We start from the raw sequence: 21,195 nt of genomic DNA on the forward strand, positions 1-21,195 counted from the left end.
TAATGGTACAGTATGATAATAAAATGAATTAAATATGTTAAAATAATTCACCCAGAAAGTTCAAAGAATACAGGTATTTCATTCAAAGTTAAATACTTATTTTAGTGTTGGCCTTTTGTATACTTTGTATTGTACCTCAGTGTTATTACTATATCCTACTTGAGTTAGAGTAATGAAGTTTTATTAAATCTGTACCAGATCAGGTTAGAAAAACTACTTTCTTTACCAAGAAATGTTTAAGATACATATATAATACAGACCCATAATGAAGCAACAGTTCCATTACTCAGTAAATTTAGAAATTTATCTGAAGCCCATACTGAGTTACATTGTCCTTTATGAGCAGAAATATATCAAACAGCTTTACAACTTTCAACAAGAAACATATTGAAACATGTTTATAATCAGAAAGAATAATCAGGTTTGTTATTCTTCTGAGAACAAAAATATAAGAGAATGTTACATAAGAAATATGACTGGTTAATTGGTGTTTAATAATTTTAGCTTAGAGACCCACAAAACATTTGCAATAAAATTAATATAATTATTGTAACAGTACTTCTTTAAATACTAGAGTAATACAAAAGAACTCTTATCACATACACCAAAATTCTAAGTCCACTTGTCTTAGGCCTGACATTTGTTAATCATTTATTCTATAAAGAAATAAATTATCACTGTAATTTATGTATATTTTTTGGTTTACTTTAGTTAGGGCTGAACTTTACCATACTCAAAACAATAAATAAACTTACCATGTTATTGTATGACTTATTAATGTTAGATCTTTTTAAAACTTTGATTAGCTTTTAATATGTATTACTTCAAAATGTTGACTGAAGTATATTTACACCTGCCTTTTGTTTATATCTTTTAAAATGAAGTGCACATAAAGTTTTAGAACAGTATTATTATAAGAGATAATTTAATATTACTTAATACATTTTGTTAGAATATTTGTTTTATGTGGAAAGAAATGCAAGTTAAACATCTGTGCAATGTGGCTTACTGTATTTGTATTTGTTGTATTAAGATGTGTCTCATTTTAACATTTAGAAATTTATATTATTAATAAAGTTTTTTTTAACTGTAATGTTAGTGCAACTTATAGCAGTTTAAATATATTATAAGAATTTTTATATTGTATTCAAACTCAGGTTTTTATAGTTGAAAGTGATTGATAATTTGTTTTATTCTCAGAATTACACTTTCATGTAGTTGTAAAGTTATACACTTTAATATTAGTAAGACAGTAGGAAATTGCTTTTGGCAATGTTTTGAATAATATTTTAGTTGGTATTTCTCAAGTTAAATTTATTTTGTTTGTGTTCTGGATGGAATTAACTAGTGTATTGATATTTTCAAATATATATTTCACAGATGAGAATGAGTTTTCAATGTTGTAGTGTGGTTAGAAGATGAAGAAATGAGGTTTTATTAGATTGAAGACAGAAAAGAGTTAAGAAATGTTAAATCATTCAAACTGGTAAAGTGTGCCTAAACAAGTGTGTACATGTTTGTATGTATATTAATTGATAGGTACTTATATCTTTAATTTTAGGAACTGCTCTGGTAATTTGTTTTCTAGCAAGTAATATTGAGATGCTATTTCAAAGACATGTTTTTCTGTTGAAGGTTGTGGAATAAATGAACTTATTAAGTAAATCCTAAAATCATTAATAGATTACTCTCTGTTTTATAAATACAATTTTTAAGCTATTTTTGCATCTTGAATTTGTTGACTACAAAATCACATAAAGCTTTAAACAGAAACACTGTCAGTGATGCAATTATTTTCTTTTTTTTACTGTTTAGGTTTCCTGTGTAGATTACACTACATATATGAAAACTGTGAGGTCATTCAATAAGTAATATCATTTTTAACACTAAGATTTAAAAGGAAGAAAAATAACTCAAATAACAACTTTAATCAATTACATATTTTTCATCTCTTCTCAATAACAGTCTGGAAATGTATCAAAATATTTTCAATATCACACTTATAAAAATCAAGTTGTTTTGAAATATAAAAGGTACAAGAGTTACTTTTTAACAAATCATAGAAGTAAACTGTTTTTCATTCAGATGGTGTGTCAAGTTTTTGAAAATATCATAATCTGAAGGAGCAAGATCAGGAGAATAAGGAGAATGGAGAAGTTTCTTCCAGCTGAGCTGTTCAATTTTTTTAAAAGTGACCCTAGCAATGTTAGGATGTGCATTGTTATGGTGGAAAACAACTCCTTTCTGATTTACCAAAGCAGGTATCTTTTTATTTATTTTTTAGTGCAGCATTCAGTTAATCCAGTTTCTGCCAGTGTCTCTCAGCAGTTATTGTGTGATCTGTTTGTAACAACTCAAAGAGTATTACACCACCTGAAGTGCAGGTTCACTTTTGACTGTGGTGTAGCTGGTTCTACTGCATTAACCCACTGTTGGCAGTGCATGACATTTTGATAGAGTATCCATTTCTTATCTCCAGTCACTAAATAGGTGGTTCAAAAATGAAGCTTGAAGTTCATGAAAGTGAAGAGATGTGCAGATGTCTACTCATTCTTTCTGATTATAAGCTGACAACTCATGTGTTACCCATTTTCCAAACTTTAAAACTCTACCAAGTTGCAAATGTTGATGGACAATGGAAGGAGATGAATTAAGTTTCTGGGCTAATTTTTCAACAGTTACAGCACAATCTTTCTCAAGTGTTGCTAGAAGCAGGTCATTATTGAACTCAACAGGGCTCTCAATGCGAGCTGCATCCGTCAAACTGTAGTCACCAGTTTTAAACTTATGGAACCATCTTTGACACTTCCCTACATTCAGAATGTCATTGTTGTACACATCTTGAATGGTTCTTCAGTAGCACTCTTTCATTTTCTGAAGTTGTAAAACATTATATTCCTTATGTGCTCTTCTGAGACATCCATGATAATTGGGGCTTCTAAAATAAATAAAACAAAAATTAGTAAAAAAACAAATTGGTTTACTCTGAATGTTATTATTTCATCCCATATAACTTGTGTGACTTTGAGAATAACTTCATTTAGCCAAAAAATATGCATTTAAATTTATCCTATCCCAAAAAATGACATTACTTATGGGATGACCTAATATGTGTATAAAAAAAAAAACTATTACATGCAAAAAGAATATTAATAACTTTTACACACACACATGTGTATATATATATACATGTTACTGTTTGTTTATGGTAGTTGGAATCACTATCTACTAGCTCCTTTTTTATGCATTTTTTCAGTAGCAAATATTTCTATCATGCATTTTATTCTCAAATATCTGAGATATATAAAATAAGTAAATTACTGTGAGTTGCACATCTTTCATATCAAACTTACCAATTTGTGTTGCTATGAATGAAATTTACTACATAATGTCTTGAGGAGGAAGTTACACTAGAACATGTCATATGATACAGTTTTGAAAGTTCAGGAAAATGACACACCTACAATGTCATGCATTATGAAAATAATGATGAAAGTTGGGTGTTAAGTAAATTTTCATAAAGACCATTTATGGATATTGATAGAAATTTAAAGATATCATTCAACCTTTTTATAATATTTGCTGAGATGAGTGAAAGAAAAATGAACAAATCAACTAAAAAACATGTACATTCTAAATGTAAGTGATACCATTATCAGTACTGGTAACTTGTAATATAAAACATTTTAAAAATGGTGATGATAAAGTTTAAATTGTTTATAATAATTAATGGAGAATTTCACTAATTGTTTGAGAAACAAGTAGAAAATATTTTTTTTTTGTTCTTCAAGTTAAGTTCCAAAGTAAAGAACATTCTGTAATATCTTGTATCACTGATAAAATTGGGAATTATTCAAGAAATTACAGTAAGACTCTTGTAAGACTGTTAATGAGTCGAGAGTTAATTTTTGTAATGTTATTTTTTATGCTTTTTATGATAAAGCATATGTAACATTTTTGTCGGTAGAAATTTCAAGCTTGAAAACATTTTCTTACATAGGAATGGTTAAATAAGAATCCCCATAGATTCTTTCACAATGCAAGTCAAATTTACAGTACACTAACTTTGTCATTGTTTATACAAATTGTGTTGGTAAAAAGTTGTAGTTTAATGTTATATACTCTTTATTTATCAGCCTGTCTTTATAATGCTCTTCCCTGTAACATATGTTAAACTTGTAATACAGAAGTGTGGAAATGTGTTAGGACAAAGTCAAAAATAGATCTAAGGTTGTCTCAAAAGAACAATAGAAGGTGAATCCCACATTAAACATCAATATTTTATTGTTATTCTAACTTAGCACAACTGAAATATAGTTAGAGTGATTGATTAAGGAAACAGTTAACATTTTGTTGTCTCTCTTTTGCTTTAATTACTATGGATGGTTTTTTAGGTATTGCTGCAAGATATTTAATAAGAGTGTCCTTTGAGATTTTACTCCAAGTGTCTCTGATACACTCACATGAAGCTTTTTTGGAAGTAACTTTTGATTTGTCAAGTTTTCAATCTATCAAATCCCAGATCTGCTCAATTAGGTTGAGACTGCAACTCTTTGGGGGGGCAGTTACATCATTTGAATGATTTCACCAACAGCTTTCATCGCTAAGTAAATTTTTCTACATTGGTTGTATGAGTATTTGAGGTTATTGTAATCTTGGCAGTAGAGTCCTTTACCAATAATATGCAAACTACCATGTATACCCTACTTGATCAATACTGCATTGGACTTGTGCTGGTCTATTATTCCATTTATTTTGTAGATATTTTCTATCACCTCAGCAGAAAAATGTCCCCAGATCATCACACTGCTTCTATCATGCTTTATGGCTGGTGCTATGCATTGAGATAAGTATCTTTCTACTATCTTCAGCCAGACATATTACCTACACTTTGACCCAAATACTTCAAACTTGGACTCATCCATCCATAACAGCTCTTTCCAATTATAAGCAGTCCATTTTTTGTATTTTTCAGAAAATTTAAGTCTCTTGCCAATATTTGAATATCAAAGTAAAAGCTTTTAACTGAAACACAACCAGATATTACATTATCAGTGTGTCTTCTTGATTCTTTAGATCTGAACACCTGTCATTTTATATATGTTCATTTATATCACTTTGACATCAGTGGCAGTCTTTCCTTTGTACTGAAGGCAGAATGAACAAAGATACCTGACATCAGTATCATTGAGTTTAAGTGTTCTGCCTCTATGTTCAAATTTTCCTGTCTTGGCCTCAAGGGTGTGTTTGACAGTGTTTTGGGAACAATTGAAGTCTGCAGAATTTGGAGAGTCCAGAGAGAATCAAATAAAGGTCTTATGCAAATTCTCTGATCTGTGCTTTTGTGACTGTGGTATGACAACAAAACTTAATATATACTGTTAAACCCTGTTTTTCATTCCTGAAGTCTAGGACTTATTTACTTATTCTATCTGATACTGTTGCTGTTAAGTTCTCTTTTAGTTTGTGATTTTAAACATTCTACAAACTTTCTGTGGATGTAGAAAGTATATTTTATCATTATGTACATTAGTATTTTGGAGATTTAAAGTTGCTAATTCAAGAATGCTGGACATTTGAGATGATCTTATTCAAATTAGGTATAATTAAGCTATAACATCATTCCTGAAGTTTAGGACTTATCCACATTATAACAAATACATCAAATAAGTAAGTAAATTTATGACTAATTATCCTTTTTCCTTTTTATATTGAAAATAATATTTTACATAATTTATAACATTTTTATTTGGATGCAATATTAAGTATACAAAAGTAATGTTTAAACACCAAAAACAAATACTGTGTGGAATACATAATAGCCTATAAGTTACACTGCTAACTGATTTACCTTTTTGCTTTTCAAATGAAATTAATATACTCATGCTATTGCTACTTAGTAGCTCTATGTGGCTCCCCAATGGTATGTCTGCAGACTTATACCACGAGAAACCTAGTTTTGATACAGTGGTGGGCAGAGCAGATTTAGTACTACATGTCATAAGAGTACATTCTGACTGCATAAAAAGGTGTTAACTGTGTAATGCGTAAATGTTATGAAGTTATGTTATTACTAAGCATATGCTACACATTATTTGGATATTATCAAACTACCATATCACCACGTGGAGTTTATGCTGGTTTCATTTTATTTATTTAGTTTTTGTGAACATCCAGCTTTCCACATTTGCTCAATTTCTGTCTTAATCATGTGAGGCTGACAATATGGAGGTAAAACTAGTTAGATGCTGTACCCTCCAATGTTATTTTTATCTTACTTCCCTCAGTACCTCTGAACACCAAGGTAAATTACATGATAACACACCTTATGATTTGTGCCAGGTACTGGTTGTGTGTGTTGTTGTGGCTGCAATTGTTCCTCTCTCATAAAGTGGCCTTCAATGATATTCCATTTAATATTTGGATAAGCTACGTTAGATTTGTGCTGTCCTTTCTTTGGATGTTCTATATAAGTACAGTTTCCTTTCTCTATTCTCATACAGGATGTAACAATTAGAAACAATGTTCTCATCCTCCTCTGACTCATTGTTTTCATCTGCAGTCTCCTGATCAAGCCAGTGAACTAAGGGTTTGTCTGAGATGTGTGGACACAGCTGATAAATGTGTTCTATGTACATTGCATTGGATCTGTGTAGTTCATACATTACAGGGCTAACTTTGTCAGAGTATTGTACATACCAATATAGCCACATCGATACTGTTTTCATGCTTCTGGCATGTACTACAGTCATTCTCAGTCATTACATTGGGACATCAGTTCTTTTATTCTATGATCTTAACACAAGTTAATTTTCCTGCAACATTTATATTCAATGTACTATTATCTCTTCATCATCCTACATATTTCTCCTTTATCTGAATCATTCTTTCCTCCTCAAAACAATAGTAGCTAGTGAGGATAACTCATTGATCTACCTTCCTTCCATTAGTAACCTTTATCACATGTCTGATCCGTAAAGACTGTGTCCTATATGTGATCTTCAATGTTTCATTGCTCACACAACTGTCATCTGTAGTGCTTGTTCCCCTCTCTTTATACCTTGGCAACTATTCTGTTTGTGATATTTCTCATTTCAGCTTCACCAATGGGGACAGGGCTTTTGATTCAGTTGGTTTATTTGTCTCTTTTTTGTTGTCGTCCTGTACTTTTTGTTTCATATTTATTCTCATCATATTTGATGTCTTACCTTTTCTCTTGTATTTCATCTTTATCATCCTCTGGAAGAACTTCTTCAACTGCACTAGTTGACTACTTCTAATACATTTGTCTCTCGCTGTTTGTATAGTATCACCATTTCATCCTCACTGGGCTGTCTTCTTTGATGTGTAGCCACTCTTCAAATTTCCATGTGACTTTGGTTAGGTAAGTTATTTTTTATTATTATTAATTTTTTCAGGGGCCTTATTTTCCTTTTGATGGTAATTACTTGTTGTTATTAATGTTATTGCATCTTTTGAACTTGAAGTGTAGACATTTTGCTCCTCACCCTATCACTGTATGGATGTCAGTTCCCAGTAACATGGGTTTTGGATGTAGTTGGCTTGCTGAGTGTGGTCTGTTGTGTGTTATTCACTGTACTTCTGGAAGCAGTTCCATTGTTTTTTTCACACACCACTTGGACACTGTTTTCCATCCACATGTACCACAATTTTTCAATGGACAATGAGTTCAACTGTAGTACAGTCTCTCACATCAGTTCTTTGCATCTTATTCTTTTGTTTCCAGACGTTTTCCTTCTATGGTTTCAAAGGATTCTTCCTTTATTTCGTCGCTCTGGTTCTTTTGCCTATGGAATATGAATTCTGGGTATTTATGTGAACATATGTATAATATTATAATTTATTGATATTAAAATTGTATTTTTGATAGGTATTTAACTCCTTTCACACATCTCACTTTCTTGTTTAAAGCAGAATCTTCCAATTTGTGGCAAAACTCGTTGTGATATTCTGGTAAAATTCAGTGGAAGAAATAACATGGGTAACCCTGAATATGTGACAGTTTTACTGGTTGAGGGTTGTCCTGATAATTTGCATGAGACACGCATTAGAATAAGTCATTTCTGATGGAGGGGAGGAAGAAGGCTTGTGGCATGTGTGTAAGAATGTTGTTTTGCATATAGAGGGCAGCAATGCATGTGAATAGCTATTTATATAAGAAAAGGTAAGTAGTGCATGGAAATGCATTTTCAGTAGAGAAAGTAATGACATTTATAACATTATTACACTATATGTGATGAAGAGGGGAAATGTATGTGCTGCTTAACATATTCCTGATGTATTGAAAATGTGATTTAAAATATAGAAATGTTCAATATAAGTAACACCTTGCCATTTTCTGACCTACCAAGGAATTAAAAAAAAATACAGAATAACAAGTGGACAGTTTGATATATATCACACAAATACAGCTGTTTCATTTTACTTCAACATAAGTTTGTGTTCGAAAATAACTATTTAAGTCCTAGCAAAAATACTTACATAGTTCATAAAGTTAAAATATGAAACTGAATAACTGCATATTTTGATTAAAAGAGAGCATTTAGTAACTTCTGTAAAATAAAATAACAGAGGATAAAGACATCAGTACCTTGTGAAATTGTGAAGCATATTTGATCATACACAAATTTACAAGATTTATAGAGCAGAATAATCAATAGTGTCAATGATATTCTTATACTTAAAAACATACATTTACTTCAATGGATTAATTCACTCATGAATTATTAGCTGAAAATATTCTAAAATCATCACGTTACTAGTACATCTTGATTGTAACACCAGAATCACTTCCAAAAAGTTATTAATGTTATTTTAACAAGTGGTGCTTACATGTGTCAATTTCACTTATTGTTTATTTTTTATTGATGCTTTATGGTAGTCTTCATATAATGAAAGACATTTAGTTATGTATGATATTGTTTTTCCTGTATAATAAGATATGCATACAGTTTTATTATTGTACAAATATTTTAAACAGGTGATTTTCCATTGTTCATTTGTTTTTTAAAGCATAATAATTTTATCACTAGAATCTGGTAATGTCTTTGCATTCGAATACATTACAGATTCTGATGATATTTCTTTAATTGTTTTAGTGGTTCAGCAGGTGTATATAAAGCAATAGATAGAAGAACTTAGTTGTAAGTTGCTGTTAAGATGCTTTATCTAACTGAGCAACCTAATAAAGAATGTTTAATTACTGAACTATTAATATTGTGTGATGTGAAACATCCGAACATTGTGAACTATGTGGATAGTTACCTTGTAAGAGATGAACTCTTGGCAAGTGTTCTTAGTGTTACATACACTGCTGGCTAAAATCTTAAGGCCAATGAACATAAAGAAAAAATATGCATTTTGCATTGTTAGACTCAACCACTTATTTGAGAAGAGCTTCAAAAGATGAAAATAAGAAAAAGGGAAAATAAAAATAAAAACCTTTTTAAGCATTTAATAGGGAAAATGAACACTATGAAATTAGTCCAAATACAAGCTGGTCAAAAGATTAAGCCCACACTGAAACGAAGTGATAATCAGTAAACACGTAACGAAATTTAGTCATTTGTGTTCAAGCATTAGTGTTGTCAACATCTCCCACTGTCATCTCCTGTGTTACAATGGATAAAAACATGGCAAAGGCTAAAAAGTTGACAGAGTTTGAACTTGGCAGAATTGTCGAGTTGCAAAAGCAAGGTCTTTCTCAACGTGCCATCACTGGTGAGATTGGATGTAGTAAAACTGCTATTGCAAATTTCTTAAAAGACCCTGAGGGATACAGAATGAGAATTTCAAGTGGTCACCCCAGAAAATTTCGTTGGTGTTGAGCAGGAGGATTCGACGGGTTGTCCGGCAAGACACCAGCTGATCGTTGAACCAGATTAAGGCCCTTACGGATGCAGAATGCAGCTCAAGAACAATAAGACAGAATCTATGAGAGAAAAGCTTTAAAAAACTGTAAACGTCTTCAAAGGCCACACCACAAAACAGCTCGGTTAAATTTTGCTGAGAAGCACCAAACATGGGATGTAGAAAAGTGGACAAAGATTTTGTTCTCTGATGAGAAAAAATTTATCCTGAATGGTACAGATGGCTTCCAACGTTGCTGGCATGATAAGGATATCCCACATGAGACATTTTCTACACGACACAGTGGAGGAGGTTCCATCATGATCTGGGGTGCTTTCTCCTTCCATGGAACAATGGAGCTTCAGGTTATATAGGGGCATCAAATAGCAGCTGGCTACATTGGCATGGTGAAGAGAGCATCTTTATTGACTGAAGGCCCTAACTTGTGTGGAAATGACTGGATCTGCAATCCACAATGCCCACAGGACAAAGGACTTTTTCATGGCAAATAACATGATTCTTTTGGACTATCCAGTGTATTCGCCCAAACTGAACCCCATTGAAAATGTTTGGGGGTGGATGGTAAGGAAAGTCTATAAAAATGGACATCAATTCCAAACAGTACATGGTCTTTGTGAAGCCATCTTCACCACTTGGAATAACATTCCAGTCAGCCTTCTGCAAATGCTTATATTGACCATGCCAAAGCGAATGTTTGCAGTTGTTCTCAATGCAACTCACTACTAAGATCTCTTGTTAGGCATTTTCTACCCTGCTTAGGACTTCTTTTTGGTATGGTCTTAAACTTTTGGCCAGTTGGTATTTAGACTAATTTCATAGTGTTCACAGTTTCCCTATTAAATGCTAAAAATTGTAATTTTATTTTCCCTTTTCTTATTTTTCGTCTTTTGAACTTTTACTCAAATTAGTGGTTGAGTGTAACAACACAAAATGTATATATTTTTTCTTTATGTTAATTGATTTTAAGATTTTGGCCAGCAGTGTATTAGTTAATTCTCCTGTAATTTTAATTTTACATTCTGTTGAGTGTACGTTAAGGTAATACCTATTATATGTAGTAGGACAATTTTGAATAACACTATGGGTTTAAGAATAGTTTCACATATCACTCTTACAGGTTTGCTTTTTTAAAATTTTGGTTATACATAATACATGATAATTTTAATGTGAGAGCCTGTGTTTGTAGCCACAATTGCTTTTGATACACTGATTTTCATTTCATTTTATATGTTACATTAAGTTTTCAAGCCATAAACAAAACAGATTCAAATTGAGCTAAGTACACTGCATATTTTTTAAAAAAAGATTCTAGGGTACAAACTACAATGTGGGATCAAAAAATGTATCCTAGGTTTTGGAGGTGACTGTAAATAGGACCCATATTGCAATGGGGGACACTGTTTTTCATCCTTAACCTCCAATTTGCTAGTCTTACATGAGAAATTTAGAAATCAGGAGAGTGAGATGTGGGTGCTCAAGCCCACAGCGTCCCACATCTATATCACTACATATATATATGACTTTAAAATAACTTAAATACTGTGCTACAATAACTCCTCGTGATGAATTCAAGGTAGCACGAGGGGTAACCTCAATAGGTATATCCCCAATTGCTGTTGAATTCAAGAGGAGTTCACTGTGGGTTATAGATGTTTCAACTGGTATATCTCCAGATCGAAACTTCTTTACTGACTTTGGAGAGCCAGCAAGACCCTCTAGTCCCTTCTGAATAAAGAAGGGGGACAATTGCCCTAAAGGTTTTTCTGAAAGAGAATGTAATATCAGAAAATGATATACATGTGTTACAGATGTTGAAGAGTGCTGCTCAGAGTCTTCATGACGTGGCCGCTTACCTATTGACTGTTTTTTCACTATTTTATATAAATTTTTTGAAGGAGATTCCATAGGAAAAAAGAAAAATTTCGGTACCCACTGACCCCACATACCATGGAGCCCTACGAGGGGACGCACTACAATGTCATGCAAGGACAATGCAGCAACACTAGGGTTTCGTGGGCACTATATCCCAAACACCAGCATCAGGCACAATGTTCACAACACCCGTTGAGAACTTGCAACACTGGTACTTGGTTGACTATAGCCCAAGTGGACCAGCCAATTGACCCAAGGGGGGCCACCCAAAGGCCGCCCATGTACAGGCCAAAGTGCTGTGTTAGGGTTGGACCCCTCAACCACCAGGATCCTCTCCTCCCCTTCATGGGCTGCCATGCAGGCAAACACGTGGGTGGATGTTTAGATCCCAGAGAAGGTATTCAGACAGAACAGAACCTTCCCCAGGAGGTCCCGTCACCACCTACAGGAATCCACACCGAGGGGTCCTGGAAAATAGAAGTTGGAAAATAAATGTCAGGGGAACCTTATATATGTAAAAAATGGCTCGTTTGGGTTGAGAAAATATTTTACGTAGAGGAGCGAACAACGTTTCGACCTTCTTCCGGTCATCCTTTGTGAACCTGACTATGCCATTTTAACATATATTTCTCTACAAGTGGGTTTTCTCGACATCATTGATTATTATTTCATCAGGGGAACCTTCTCCTTTATTCCAGAGGTTGGTGTTCTCCAAGGAGGGGTAATTAGCCCTATTCTGTTCATCAATATGCCCTTAAAACACCCAAACTTGGAGTATGCATCACAATTCGCAGACGATGTTGTGGTCTGAAAAAGTGCTCCCACCCCATCCGTAACAGCGACAAATCTACAACTGTTGTCAGATAATATAGAAGAATATTGTCAGAAATATTGTGTTAAACCAAACTTACCAAAAATCAATTAGTTACATTCACAAACAAAACATAAAAGAGATCCTTCCAAATTATACACGAGCAAAACACTTCTCCAGACCACAACAAACCTGTTAGATTTAACCTTCACTACGAAACTAACATGGATGAAACATGTAAACAGCATATTTAAAAAAAACTGGAAACGCACAAGTTATGCAAATAATCTAACTGGCAAAAACCAAGGAACCTCACCAGACAACATAATAAAAAATCTACAAAACATATTCACGACCTACTATCGAATATGCATTTCCAGTATGGTTAAGCATAGGACTAAAACACATAAATAAAATACAATCAATACCAAACTTAATAATTACTGCAGCATACAAAGTCTGTTGTGGTACATTGTGAAAATTTATGTACAAATATACAAACCACAGCCAACAGACTCTTGCATAGTTCTCTAAATTACTTTTTAAAATATTGACGAAAAAAACGATCTACTGTGTGAACTTGATCACGACTATAAAAATGATGAAAGTAGACCATAGTATTAAAGTTAAAAATACATTTTATAAACTACAAATTGTCAAATTTCCTTTGTGTAACCTGCAAAACATCCTAATTGAACACCATTCGTTTTTAAACATTCCAAACCAAAATTCTGAAACAATCACAGCTATAATACACTTTTTGTTCTGCTACTACAATAAGAAAATGTGAGATTGTGTGTTTATTACACATTTAGTTATTAAACTATAAAAATTCAGAATGACTATTTCAGTCACATGTAATCTAAAATTATACACGGTTTACGTTTGGTTTTTTTCATATTCAAGTGCTTCACTCACATCCTGCTTCCTTCCAACCAACACTTAATTTAAGCACTTTATGTACATATATGCTTTTTATGTTTGATTTCCTTTATTTTTCCATGGATATACTTATATGTACACACACACACTGTTGTTCAGCTTTTTTAACACACCTTGCAAGTTTATAAGTCTTTAATCGTTTATGAGTTAATGTTGTTTTTCACGTGTAAATAATATAAATAAGCTATTCTACTTTTAAAATTATTATTTTTCACTGCCTTTTTTTCTTCAATATCTATGCATATGTACATAATACACATGGTTAAATTCTTGTATTTTAAAATAAGTTCCTTGTTTGTTAAATGTTTTATGTATTTACAATATTAGTATTGTTGTTGAAGTTCAATCATTGAGTTTAATTCTGTTATACAATATATATTGCTGTATTATTAACTGTTTAGCTTTAAGTTTTAATTTGTTGATTGCTTCTATTTCACTCTTGGTAAACGCACAATCAACAGGGCGGTGTTATTTCATATATTGATGTTTGCAGTCATTTTCACATTTCTTTTCAAATTTGTTGTTTCTATTGTGATTTCAACATGTTACATTTGATCTAAACTTCTTGTATTAGAAGGAATTTCCACTTTTATAGCATTGTAAATATTTGTTTTTTCTTATATGTTACTTAATGCAAGTTTTAACGTCTTTTATTGTATTTAAGTTGAACAAGGGTTTTTATTTTCTATTAGAATTATTTTTAGTTTCATGAGAACATCATATGCGAGTCGTTTCATGGGCTGCATTGTAACATGTTAATTGGGGATAAATGTAAATTAAAGTTTTCTTGAAAACAAGCCTAAAATAAGGGGACAAGAGTGTTGAAGTATGCAAATATTATATACCTAACTTTCCTGTAATTTACATTTCACTTCATTATATTTAAAAACATTCAAAACTGTAGCACATTGAGTCATATGACAAACTAAGCTTAAAGCATCACTTCTTGTTGAGTTTCTGTTTAAGGAACTCATTTACTGTTTCATGGAATAATTGCATTGCATTTTATTTTACCTTGTGCACAGAGAACCACCAAGCAAATATAACACGAAGCACAGACATCTCTGCATTCTCGTTTCCATTTTATGCTTGGTAGGCTACACACATATTGTTTTGTAATAGTCAAAACGTGTTGTGAAAGTTTCCTGTAGCTTTGTAACGTTCTCAAAGTTGTTGATTCTGTCAATCATGTTTTATTTTATTTACACATTTTATTTAAGCACCGCTTCCATTAATCACAGATGGCCAATGCTTTTAATTTTGCTTTATAATGCAATTGTCTGTAGTTAAGCACAAAACCACACAATCTTTGTGCTTTTGCCACCACAGGTATTACAGCTCAGTTTTGAGCTTTGTAAATCTGCAGACATACCACTGTGCCACTTTACAAAGTAATAATATTAGGTTGAGGAATAATTCGTGAGCGTTTTTAAATAATTTCATTCAAGCATTACATGCAAGACTATACAATACTTCAATGCATGAACACATTACACCCAAAACATTTATTATGATACTTTATTTCATGTAATACCTAGGTATATAGTATGCATTGCTTTAAACGAAATTGCAAGAAATTAAATGCGAAAAGCAGATGGTGTCGAAAATGCTCGATTTTGTCCACTTGACATTCCATTTAATGAGCTGAAAATGAAAGCAAAAATTAAAGACATATGAAAATCAAACACACCATCTATTAGAGCAAAAAATTATCTACCAAATGACATGAAATATTTTGCGAAAGCGTTGCATTTATGAATATATTTTTTTAACTTGAAAAAACGCTCATGAATTATTCCTCAACCCAATAGTTACAAATATTTTCTTTTCATCATTTCTTGTGCGTATGTTTTTCGCTGTAAATTAATTTTGAAAAATAGCTACACACGTCTTTCAGAAAACAAAATCCAGCACCAATAGTTTTGCACAGATCACAGTCTGTATGTTATAATTAAATTTCAGATTATCACAGTTGCTTCCACTGGATTTGTGGTGCATTATTTTTAACTACTTAATATTAACAAGAAAAGCATATGCTCTGTGAATTCATACCAAATTTATTTAACAAGGGGCTATTTTTACATATGTAGTACACACAAAACAAGATTATTGTGCAGAAATATACAACTGTTCATTTAAACGTAACTTCATAAATTGAAGACTTGGAAAAATCATGATTTAACAATTAATCAATTCTCCCTTTATTCTATTCAAATCAGCTTCCAAATCTTTTGAATAATATAGCATTACTGTTAAAAAAACATGATTTTCCTATGTCATTAATGAAGAACTGAAATAAAGATGAAGTGATAATGCATATGTAAACATTAAAAACGAAATCCTTTGATTTTATTATCATTTTCATCCTAACACAAAAATGACATTTAATTAGAATATAGATTTCTCTATTAAATAAAATAACATTTCAATCCAGTGATATACGAAGGCATTGCAAAGTTGGGGTACTTAGGTAGACATGCAGATTTTATAATGAGAGACTGAAAGTATAAAGAGTTGCTAAAACCAGCTAAATCTATGGAGTCCTGGGATTAAAAGCAAAACACAGTCAACCTTGAGTCATCATGATATCTTGTTAAAAAAATTAAAATTATTATAACTACAACTTTCTTTCAAAACTGCATATTCAACAACAACCAAAAAAACAAGGTTCTTCAACATTGGATTACAATCCTATATCAGAGAAAAGGTTGTTTTTTTTGTAATATACAAATACATTGGTTAGCTTGTATAGACCAAGTCAGTAACTGTGGTGCAACATAACACAAAATGTAAGGTGGTTTACTAAGGACATCATGTATCATCTACAGCAAACATCTCAGAGCTAAAGACCAGTATAACAAATGTCAGAGCTGCTGATATTGAGATGTTGCAGCAAACATTGACTGAAATTAAACATCAGTTAAACCTGCTGAGAGCCACTAATGGTGCACATGTAGAAGTCTATCAACATGTCAATAAAATCTGATGAGTTGTGCTACAAGAAAGAAAACTACATGATTGTATTTCCTTAAGTAGTTAATTATTAAATTTTAAAATAGGAATGATAATTTTGAATACTTTGAATTTTAGTTGTGAGCTTCAGCCATTTCTTGTGGACTTACGATAAGAATTTTAAAGTAACAAACATTGCTGTTGAAATATGAACATAACATTTAAAGATTCTTCCATTTTTGCATACAAAATGAAAAGGAGTCAAAGCAGAATGAAAACACTCAATGAATCCCAGTAAATACACATTCTGCTCAACTTGTCATAACTGTTGGGATTAATATATTTGACAACAGAAAAACATCTCATTGAAGTATGCTTCTTTGTTATTGGATAAAACAATATAGTTTCATATAATATAGTACTGGTAAATACAAACAAATTACTGTTTAAAACATTAAAAATAAACACCAGCTAACAAAACAACACTAAGTATACAATTAACTTTTAATGTATTCTATCCATTCATCCATCCAATATTTTCAGAAACCAAAACAAATAATAAATATACTGTGTACATAAACATGTAAATATAGCTCCATGTACAACTCAAGCAAAAAAATGGTATTGTTAAATAGGATCAATTTATAAACTGATTGTATGGAAATTGTTTGGTTTGTACACAAAAGTCACTTGAAAACTATCTCCCAAAAACTCAGCACCAAAGATATGGACAGATAGTTACAATAAACTATTTTGTGGAAAAAAAAATGTAGCCCACAAACAAAAAAAAAACATACAACGTACTATGCAGATAAATATCTTTCTTAGTTACTAAACAAAAAAACATTCCACAAAACTTGATTTCTTCAAACTGAAAAACATCAACATCTAACACAACCAGAAAAATAAGTATGTTATACAGTTTCTTTGCAGCAGTTATAAGTTTATAATGATTAATAAAATATTTTCCAAACACATACACAAAAACAGTTCTGACTTGTTTCATTTGAAATCTACATATAATTATTTTGTTTTAAAGTCAGTTTCTCTGATAAATTTTTATTATTTACACAAAAGCATGACAATATTATCAAATTTTATAGCTTTTTAACTGGTGTTAAAATCCCAATTCAGTTAAATGGTTTTAGCTGTTTCCAGAAGTGTAAAACTAAACATAAAGAAGCACTTCATAGTTCAAAACATCAAAGCAATATACACATATTTACACTAATTATTCATGTCCACAGTAACATACTATTCTGAAAAAAAAATTGCCTGTGGTCAAAACAAAGTAATACAAAAGGCTGGGACAAGAAACAACTAAATGTTGAACATTCAAGAGTAAGCAGTTTGAATCATGAAGTGACCATTGAAGTCCAACCTGACAAAATGGATTGTAAACAACTAAGAGTTTTTGTGAAAACATTTAAGAAACACAGAGGCTGATACCTATCAGAAATTTCCACCCTTCATGATGGTTATTAGCTTACAAATATTTTGAACCCTTAAGACAACTGATGGTCACAGAAAATGTTAACCCTTGTCACTAATCTCTGTAACTGTTGAAGGCCTGTGCAAGGGAACTTGCACTATCATTAACAAATTGTTTTATATTAGTTAAAAGGCCACTCTGACTTTTTTTCACAACAAATAACAAAACATGAAAGTTTTTTACTCACTATCTATACATGGCTATCTTTTGTTAGAATTTTATATTGCTCTGTACCTTTTTCATTTGTCTGAATCTCTTGAGTATCTAATATGATTCACAATGGGTATTCCATGAATTAAAAAAACAACAACATGATATAGTACTATACTTGTACTAACATAAATTAATATGTAAATCACGAGTACTAAGTCTTCTGTTTACAATCAGTAACAGGAGTAATGTTACAAAAATTCTTCTTCATTAACAAATGTTTACTAGTAGTTCCAGTGCTGTAAACATCTACAAGTTTGGGACCTTCAAAATTAGTATTTCATGTAACAAACAAATTAAACAAACAGAAGCAGAAACAGTATAGTGCTAGAGACAAAAAAAAACCCTTAATGTTTAATTACATCTCTCCCATGAGCAGTCAAATTTATAAATGAAAAAGCATGAATGATATTTAAAAAAAGCAACACTTAATGACTGTAATTATGAAAAAAAATGGATCTTAACATATTTTTCATGAAGTATGTATTATTCACACAAACAAAGTAAATTACATTATCTTATTATTAACTGCAATGGACTATTCCACTAAAACCTCTTTGCAAAGGAAAAGTATTTAACTACACCATTTACCAGATAGTGGGGTTTATTTAATGTAAAGTACAAAAAACTGTTGAAAATTATACCCCATAATAACCTGATGATGTATCATTCATTGTGAGCCTAAAATGTACAGTACAACATAGCTAATAATTATTTTATCTAATTATTCAAATACAATTCAACCTGTAGAATACTTATATGACAAGTAAAAGGCACAATTTTAAATGTTTCATAAAAGTTATGCACAACTAACTTTTTTCAGTATCAAATCATTAGAGAAACATGTCAAACATAATTCCCATTTTTAAGATTCTTTAAAAGTTCTTTTCCCATTTGTAGACTATCCTACCAAACATTTCTTACAATCATGAGATGTGTGAGATTTATTTCAAAATAAACTGAACACTGGCTTTCAGATACGCAGCACGTAAATGTGTTAAATATTGAGTAAAAATCAGCTGCCAGCTATAACTGTTATGTCTTTGGGTTCTCATAAAACACTTGTTATTGAGTAACAACAAAACTCAGACGTGCTGCAGCTTTCTGTACTTTATTTAGAATAGCCTCGCACACACAAAATACTAAGTGCTGATTGGCTAATAATGTCACATACATAACATCTCCCTTTTTTTTTTTTTTAACAATTAAGACAATTAACTATTGTTACATAAATTTGGATTTACATATCTTATAGTTATAACATCAAAAGAGATAATAAACTATGTTGTTATTAATGTCTATTTTGGTAATATGATAAATGTATTTTCTTTTAATATGATAAGTGTAAATACACAGAAAATTAGATTTTCTTTAACATTAAAAACTGGGCTCTTTTTTTTTTTTACTAACTACATAACACATTATATCAATCAGATATAACAAATAATAATATATAAAATGAAGTAAAAAAAATTCTACCAAATTACTACACAAATACAAGAGTATTTTAACTCTTACAAATACAAAAGTATTCTTTCTTTTACAACTCTTATTCTCAATCATTAAGTATTACATTTTTCTTGTAACATTCTTGCTCATTTTAACAATTCACATAACAAAATCTCTTAGTTTTGTAGGAGCTTTAGAAATTCTACCTGTTCTTGTTACAATTTCACTCTTTTGAGCAGGAGCAATATTTTGCATTTGATTTTTATTTTTAGCATGTGTAATACTTTGTTTCAATTGTGGAGATTCACATATATGGCTAGCTCTGGGTGACCCTGATTGAGACATATTTTGTCTTGGGGGTGTTTTAGGGACATTTAGCACATTTTCTGGGACAGACTCTTCTGCAATCAAATCATCTTGTGATTTTCTTCTAAGATATCTCTGTCAAGCACTGTGATAGACATAATCTTCATTTGTTTGCAATAAATGTCTACGATTTCTACAAATCATCCTGCCTGCTGGTGTTTGTAATATGTAGTTTCGGGGTTTCTCAGCTTGCCCTAATAACTGAGCTGGCATCCACTTGTTTTCATGTCTGTATCTTACACATTTTTCAAGATCCAGTGGTTTTGAATTCTGATCATATCTTGATTTACTTTTCTGTTTCTGAATGTCGATTTCTGACGTCACTTTATCACTTGTGGAATAAGCAACTTCTCATTTGTCGGTAACCTCGTTCTGGTTCTACGACTCGTGCACCTTTGCACTGGTGATCCAATTTTTGCATCTTTTGGTGTAATTCTGTAGTCTAACAATACTAAATACAGGTCTGATTTTTCTTTCAGAGATTTTATAACAAGTCTTTTCGCTGTCTGAACTGCACGTTCCGTTAGTCCATTTGCTTGTGGATATCGGGCACTGAATGTTTGGTGTTTAAATCCCCAGATCTGACTGAAATCTTTAAACTCTTTAGCATCATAATGTGGACCATTGTCCGAATACACAATCTGAGGTATGCCATGCGTAGCGAAAAGTTTCTTCAACTTCTGAACTGTTTGTTCGGATGTGATCTCTTTTTCATATTCATTGATCTCCAAATATCCACTGTAATGATCAACTACTACTAGATAATGTGTTCCTTGGTTTTCAAATAAGTCTGTTGAAACATATTGCCATGACAACGTTGGTGTAGGTGTGCTGATCATTGGTTCTTTTTGTTGTGCATTTCTCATTGTTTGACATGTGGTACATTTTGAGACAGTGTCTTCGATTTGTTTGTTCATTCCTTTCCAAAATAAAATGTCACGTGCAAGCTGCTTTGATCTCACAACTTCTTGATGGCTTTGATGTACGAGTTTCAGTATGTTTTGTCTCATTGACCTTGGTATCATGACTCTATCTCCTTTGAATAATATACCATCATATACTGTCAGCTCTTCTCGAAAATCTCAATGGCCTTGCTTCTGGTGGTACCTCGTCTCGATTTTCGGGCCATCCTTTCACAATCTGTTCTTTGAGAATTCAATATTCTGTATCATTTTCTGTCGCGATCTTTAGCTCTTGTTGCTTTTCTTCG

At 31.8% G+C, this 21,195-nt stretch overlaps 1 protein-coding gene and 1 long non-coding RNA gene across 2 annotated transcripts in view; one reads left to right on the top strand and one right to left on the bottom strand.

Annotated features, from left to right (window-relative positions):
* The window catches only part of LOC143243018 (uncharacterized), a 224,325-nt gene that overhangs the window by 75,158 nt on the left and 127,972 nt on the right, over positions 1 to 21,195 (top strand). The window lies entirely within an intron of this gene.
* On the bottom strand, positions 283 to 9,023 carry LOC143243028 (uncharacterized). The gene is made up of 2 exons (XR_013023755.1): positions 8,503 to 9,023; positions 283 to 2,938 (listed from the first exon to the last, which is right to left on the bottom strand). It is a non-coding gene; the product is annotated as an uncharacterized LOC143243028 (long non-coding RNA).

Source organism: Tachypleus tridentatus, unplaced genomic scaffold (genome assembly GCF_004210375.1).
Source record: "Tachypleus tridentatus isolate NWPU-2018 unplaced genomic scaffold, ASM421037v1 Hic_cluster_2, whole genome shotgun sequence".
Taxonomy (NCBI): Eukaryota; Metazoa; Arthropoda; class Merostomata; order Xiphosura; family Limulidae; genus Tachypleus; species Tachypleus tridentatus.